We start from the raw sequence: 6,601 nt of genomic DNA, 5'->3' as shown, positions 1-6,601 counted from the left end.
CCTTGAGGTTTAGTAATGAGTGATTCTTTATTTGCTTCATATATTGGGTCTGAAGCACTGATCTCTATACATCGATCGCTGATGGCAGCTCTCCGCTGCAGGAGAAAGTACGCCAAGTTGAGCGCGCGGTCCGCCATGTTGGCCTACCCACCCTAGAGCTCTCCTTATGGGGAAGCAATGATAATATAGTCAATTTTAAATCGCAATTAATGGCGCATTGGAATAATTAAAAATTTAGAGACATGTTCACTCAAAGCATAAGGACATTGGGATCACTGACATGTCATTCCGAGGTCAGAAAATCTCCGGAATAGCAATAAAAATGACTGTATAATAACGGCCGAAAAAAATTACTACTACCTGAAAATGACGTGAAACTAGGGGTGTAACAATGGAAGGGTGGGGAAATGTGATCAAAACACCTTCGCCACTTGCAAGCCTATGACATTGAATAGAGTAAATTAAGGTTATGGTTTTATGACTTCGTTCCAGCTCATAAATTCTTACCCTAAATAACTATTATAGACCTCTTTAATTCAGTTCAGCTAGCAAAGCAACATTGATGGTCATCATCATAAAAATGTAACACCCCTTAAAAGAGCCCCAGATACCACAAACATTATGATGGGATAGCCTAAAACACCCACTATACGTTCCCTTCTCCCACTACTCTAGTGTCTGAAACCCATAATTATTACTGATGTAATAAGGCCTAGAACTCCTCCAGACTTCATTCTCTAAGATTGTTATAAGATCACGTCAATTATTTCAGCTAAAGCGTCAGATTAATGATGACAAATAAATAAAAATATGAGTAAATCCTTATTTGCAGTAAATGTTCAGGAAAATTGAAAACAGTTGGCTGTGCATCACTTCTAAGGCGTACAGTTTGTCCAGTTCTATCAAAAACAGTCTTCCTCAGAGTGATCCGACCAGAGAACAGCTGTTTTAGAAGGCTCCCAGTTCTCCCGCCTGATACTGCTAATCCATGATCTTAGAAGTTCGGGTCACGAGAAAGGAAACCTGCAAAAATTAATTGCCATTTTGCTCCCAGAATATGCGAAATGAGATACAATAAACCTAAAACACTACCCTAGGAAGATTATTATGTACAGTATAAAAGTCACCATCCGTCTCCGTGGTGTAGTGGTTAGTGTGCTTAGCTGCCACCCCCGGAGGCCCGGGTTCAATTCCCGGCTCTGCCACGAAATTTGAAAAGTGGTACGAGGGCTGGAATGGGGTCCACTCAGCCTCAGGAGGTCAACCATATCGATTCCCACCTCAGCCATCCTGGAAGGGGTTTTCCGTGGTTTCCCACTTTTCCAGGCAAATATCGGGATGGTACCTAACTTAAGGCCACGGCAGCTTCCTTCCCTCTTCCTTGTCTATCCCTTCCAATGTTCCCATTCCCCCGCAAGGCCCCTGTTCAGCATAGCAGGTGAGGCCACCTGGCCGAGGTACTGGTCATCCTCCCCGGTTGTATCCCCCGTCCCAGAGTCCAGGACACTGCCCTTGAGGCGGTAGAGGTGAGATCCTTCGCGGAGTTCGAGGAAAAACCGACCCTGGAGGGTAAACAGATAAAGAAGAAGAAGAAGAAGATAAAACGCACCGATGAAATGATTTCTCCTTCTGCTGATCGGTTCTGTTTGTACATCCATAAGCTGAATACTGCGGCATGTTAATAACCCGTACTCTTCATTCAGATTTCACATAAACACATACACATTGAAATTGAATCTTGTAATTTACAGGCATACTACAAGGCAACGAACCTAAATTCGTAAAGTACACCACTATTTCCTTTGCAATAACACAGCACAAAACACCCGTGGAACTACAATCAAGAGGCCTGGCGTCCCTGAACTAAGCATAAATAAAGCAAGCGCGCTTCTCGTGGTCTACTGCACCATGCGCTCGCTGCCATCTTACTACGCCAGTCGTCTTCTATTCGGCTTACTGCTACCCAAGCTACCAGCCATCCATGTATGGAGATCAGTGGTCTGAAGTGTTCAAGTTCAAGGAGACGTCCTGTTGAGGGGGGTTTCTAGAGAAAAATGATGTGTCATTAGAATGTTCAATAATTTGCTGAGGGTCAGTAGTTGACTGAGAATTCATAGTTGCGTTTGCTGGGTTGGAGGTGTTCTCCTTGGAGAAAACTGAATGTTGATTAGGTGGCTGGTTCTTTTCTTCTAGAGTCTCAGGTAGTGAGGGACATACTCGGGCTAGGTTGCCTTCTTCTTTTCAAATAAAACAGGCGGGAACGTCTGAGGAAGTGTAGATCCAATAACTGGTTCCGTCAAAACATACTTGCAGTGCATTCGGTAGTTTATTGAAATCGTCAGGTTTAACATATAGTTGTCGGTGGAAGCTAAGAATGTGTGTGTGAATCCCGGAATATTAATTCCAGCCTTTAGGCTGGTTTGATACCCAGTTATTGTAAGTGTTCTTCAATGACTGCGTTGGGTAAAATAGGACATACATTGGATAATATCACTCTCTTATTTGCGATAATTAAAGGTCTGAGATCAATATTAATGATTCTAATTACAGGGTGATTGAGTGACAATTCCTGAACAATTTTTGTATTCGATGGGAATATGCAAATTCTTGAGTTTGAATTACGAGATATATACCATATGTTAGCTGTATCTGTTAGTTTTCCTACAGCAAGGACGTAGTCTCTTATTGGGATTCCGTCATGAGCATCAGTAATAATAAGCCTGTTCTTTGTGTGTGTGTGTGTGTGTGTGTGTGTGTGTGTGTGTGTGTGTGTGTGTGTGTGTGTGTGTGTGTGTGTGTGTGTGTGTGTGTGTGTGTGTGTGTGTGTGTTAACTGCATACAGAAGCATAACTTATCTGAGACTGCTTACGTACATTATGGGTAGAACTGTCGGTAAGGTTATGTACGGACTGATTTCCTTGGTAAGAAGTCAATTCTTTGAGGGTGGAAGGCTTGGAAGCCTTCCTGGTTATTGATGTCCTTACGGTTTTCTACACGTAGAACAGAAAATAATAAATTTCACACCGGGCTAGTTGGCCGTGCGGTTAGAGTCGCGCAGCTGTGAGCTTGCATCAGGGAGATAGTGAGTTCCAATCCCACTGTCGGCAGCCCTGAAGATGGTTTACCGTCGTTTCCCATTTTCACATCAGACAAATGCTGGGGCTAAGGTCACGATCGGTTCCTTCCCACTCCTAACCCTTTCCTATCCCTTGCAGACCTATCTGTGTCCGTGCGACGTAAAGCAAATAGTAAAATAAAAAAGTTCACTCTTCTTATTTATCTGTTTACACTCCAGAGTCGGTTTTTTCCCTCGGACGCAGCGAAGGACCCCACCTCTACCGCCTCAAGGGCAGTGTTCTGGAGCTTCAGACTCTGGGTCGGGAGATACAAATGGGGAGGATGGCCAGTACCTCGCCCAAGCGGCCTCACCTGCTATGCTGGACAAGGGCCTTGTGGGGGATGGGGAGATTGGAAGGGATAGACAAGGAAGAGCGAAGGAAGCGGCCGTGGCCCTTAAGTTAGGTACCATCCCGGCATTTGCCTGGAGGAGAAGTGGGAAACCACGGAAAACCACTGCCAGGATGGGTGAGGTGAGAATCGAACTCACCTCTACTCAGTTGACCTCCCAAGGCTGAGTGGACCCCGTTCCAGACCTCGTACCACTTTTCAAATTTCGTGGACTAAAGTAAATAAAATTATGTCGAGTCCAGTCCTCGAAGTTTACCCTGAGTCGTAATACTCACATTTAGTCCAGTATTTGTGTTGGAAAAGGACTTGAAGTGTGTTTATTTAGAAAAAACTGCCACACATCAATAACACGTCTGTATTCATTCACTGCTACCTCCATACTCTAAATAAATCTTCTGGTCTACGCTAGAGGTGTGATCCCTCGCTGAGTCCGAGGGAAAAACCCACCCTGGCGGGTTAGAAAGAAAGGAAAGAAAGGAAGATTAAGTCTTTTGCAGATACTTTAATGGGAAGACAAAGTGTAGCGAAATCGTAGTTGAATGAAAGAAAGTCACATCATTTACTGAATCGCTTGATTCACTGCCTTCAAAAACAACCATTAAGTGCGACGTTGTATCATTTCAACGAGTATTTAATAGTTTCCGTCCGCCTCTGTGGTGTTATGGTCAGAGTGGTTAGCCCCCGGGCGCCCGGGTTCGATTCACGGCTCTGCCACGAAATTTAAAATGTGGTACGAGAGCTAGAACGTTGTCCAGTGGTGGTAAAAAGGTGGTGGTGGTGATTATTGTTTTTGTTTTTTTTTTTTTTGCTAGGGGCTTTACGTCGCACCGACACAGATAGGTCTTATGGCGACGATGGGATAGGAAAGGCCTAGGAGTTGGAAGGAAGCGGCCGTGGCCTTAATTAAGGTACAGCCCCAGCATTTGCCTGGTGTGAAAATGGGAAACCACGGAAAACCATCTTCAGGGCTGCCGATAGTGGGATTCGAACCTACTATCTCCCGGATGCAAGCTCACAGCCGCGCGCCTCTACGCGCACGGCCAACTCGCCCGGTGATTATTGTTTTAAGAGGAAGTACAACTAGGCAACCATCCTCTATATAACACAAACCAGAGGGGAAAAAAAATGAAAGGGATCCGACACTTCGAAAAATGAAGGTATCGGCCAAAGGAAGATAAGGACCACGAAGGGCGTGAAAATGAAAGACTCCCTAGCCCTCGCGAACCTAATAGCGTCAGGGTCGGAAAAGAACAAGAGTTGACCAAGAGAGGTCGGATAGGATAGATGTAAGTGAGGAGCCTGGCACAAGTAAGTGGAAGCAATCGCAGGACTCAGCTAAGGGCCCCGTGGTCGCCAACCCACGCTCCAAAGTTCAGAGCCCCTGAGGCCCCTTTTAGTCGCCTCTTACGACAGACAGGGGATACCGTGGGTGTTATTCTACCGCCCCCACCCACAGGGGGTTGGTGGTAAAGAATGGAAGGTATCCGTCATTTCGAAAAATTAAGGTATCGGACAAAGAAAGGCAAGGGCCACGAAGGGCGTGAAAATGAAAGACTCCCTAGGCCTCGAATGCTCTAATACCGTCGGGGTCTGAAAAGAACAAGAGTTGACGAATGAAATGAAATGGCGTATGGCTTTTAGTGCCGGGAGTGTCTGAGGACGAGTTCGGCTCGCCAGGTGCAAGTCTTTTGTTTTGACGCCGGTAGGCAACCTACGCGTCGTGATTAGGATGATATGATAATGACAAACACCGTGCTTCCGTGCCAGAGGAATTAGCCAATTAGGTTAAAATTCCCGACCACTGCCGGGAATCAAACCCGGGACCCCTGTGACCAAAGGCCAGCACGCTAACCACTTAGCCCTGGAGCCGGACAGAGTTGACGAAGGGAGGTCGGATAGGATAGATAGAAGTGAGGAGCCTGGCACAAGTAAGTGGAAGCAATGCCAGGACTCAGTCAAGGGCCACATGGTTGCCAACCCACGCTCCAAAGTTCAGAGCTTTTAGAGCCCCTAATAGTGGGTGTTATTCTACCGCCCCAACCCACAGGGGGGAGACCGGGGTCCAATCAGCCTCGGGAGGTCAACTGAGTAGAGGCGAGTTCGATTCCCACCTCAGCCAACCTCAAAGTGGTTTTCCGTGGTTTCCCACTTCTCTTCCAGGCAAACGTCGGGATGGTACCAAACTTAAGGCCACGGTCACTTCCTTCTCTCTTCCTTGTCTATCCCTTCCAATCTTCCCATCCCCCACACCAGGCCCCACTTCAGCATAGCAGGTGAGGCCGCTGGGCAAGGTACTGTTCCCTCTCCCCAGTTTCATCCCCCGACCCAAAGTCTCACGCTCCAGGACACTGTCCTTGAGACGGTAGAGATGGAATCCCTCGTTGAGTCCGAGGAGAAAACCAACCCTGGAGGGTAAATGGATTAAGAAGAAGAAAAAGAAGTACAGTTTCCAGCCGTTGAAACTAACGTGGCGCGACAAGGATGTAAAACCAAGAAGTTGTGGTTAGTGGAACGGAACAGGTGGTATAAACTTTACTGAAAGGGTTTTACTCTACTTACGAAAATATCGGGCCCGTCCGGGATTTGAACCCGGGACCTCCTGCACCCAAAGCAGGAATCATACCCCTAGACCAACGGGCCGCGTACGTGCGGTGCCATGTAACACTGTAGTACTGTTTGTAACTACTAGATGTCGCCTGCTATCAAGCATTGTGTCTGTCCAAGTGAGTGGATAACGCTAAAATGAAATCGCTTTGAGCCTGTTTCAGTGGACGTCCTTGTATTAGATGACATTGAGCTAGTAAGACAGAACACATAGGTCATTGACATTCACAGGTTAGTGAGACAATATCGCTGTCGCTAATGGCAGAGGACATATATCTCGACCTTATTGCGGCTAATCGAGCGGAACAGATGTGTGGTGCAGAATAGGCCCATGTGTAATTTCATAATCAGACCGAAAAGAGTCGTTCAATGACCGCGCTGCGCCGCGTCCACTGGAGCAGAAACCAGCACGTCATTGACATTTCCAAAGTGTGTTTATAGTCACGTAATACACGTGTTCCCGTCCCGCCTCTCGTACTTTACGACCTTCGGACTGATAACTTACAAGTAGAGTTCAGTTATCAAAATC

General features: G+C 46.4%; 1 non-coding gene across 1 annotated transcript; it reads right to left on the bottom strand.

Annotated features, from left to right (window-relative positions):
- Positions 1-6,036: 6,036 nt before the first annotated feature.
- On the bottom strand, positions 6,037-6,108 carry TRNAP-UGG (transfer RNA proline (anticodon UGG)). The gene has a single exon. It is a non-coding gene; the product is annotated as a tRNA-Pro (tRNA).
- Between the last annotated feature and the right edge of the window lie 493 nt (positions 6,109-6,601).

This window comes from Anabrus simplex, chromosome 8 (assembly GCF_040414725.1).
Source record: "Anabrus simplex isolate iqAnaSimp1 chromosome 8, ASM4041472v1, whole genome shotgun sequence".
Taxonomy (NCBI): Eukaryota; Metazoa; Arthropoda; class Insecta; order Orthoptera; family Tettigoniidae; genus Anabrus; species Anabrus simplex.
This window is presented reverse-complemented; position numbering and strand designations above follow the sequence as displayed.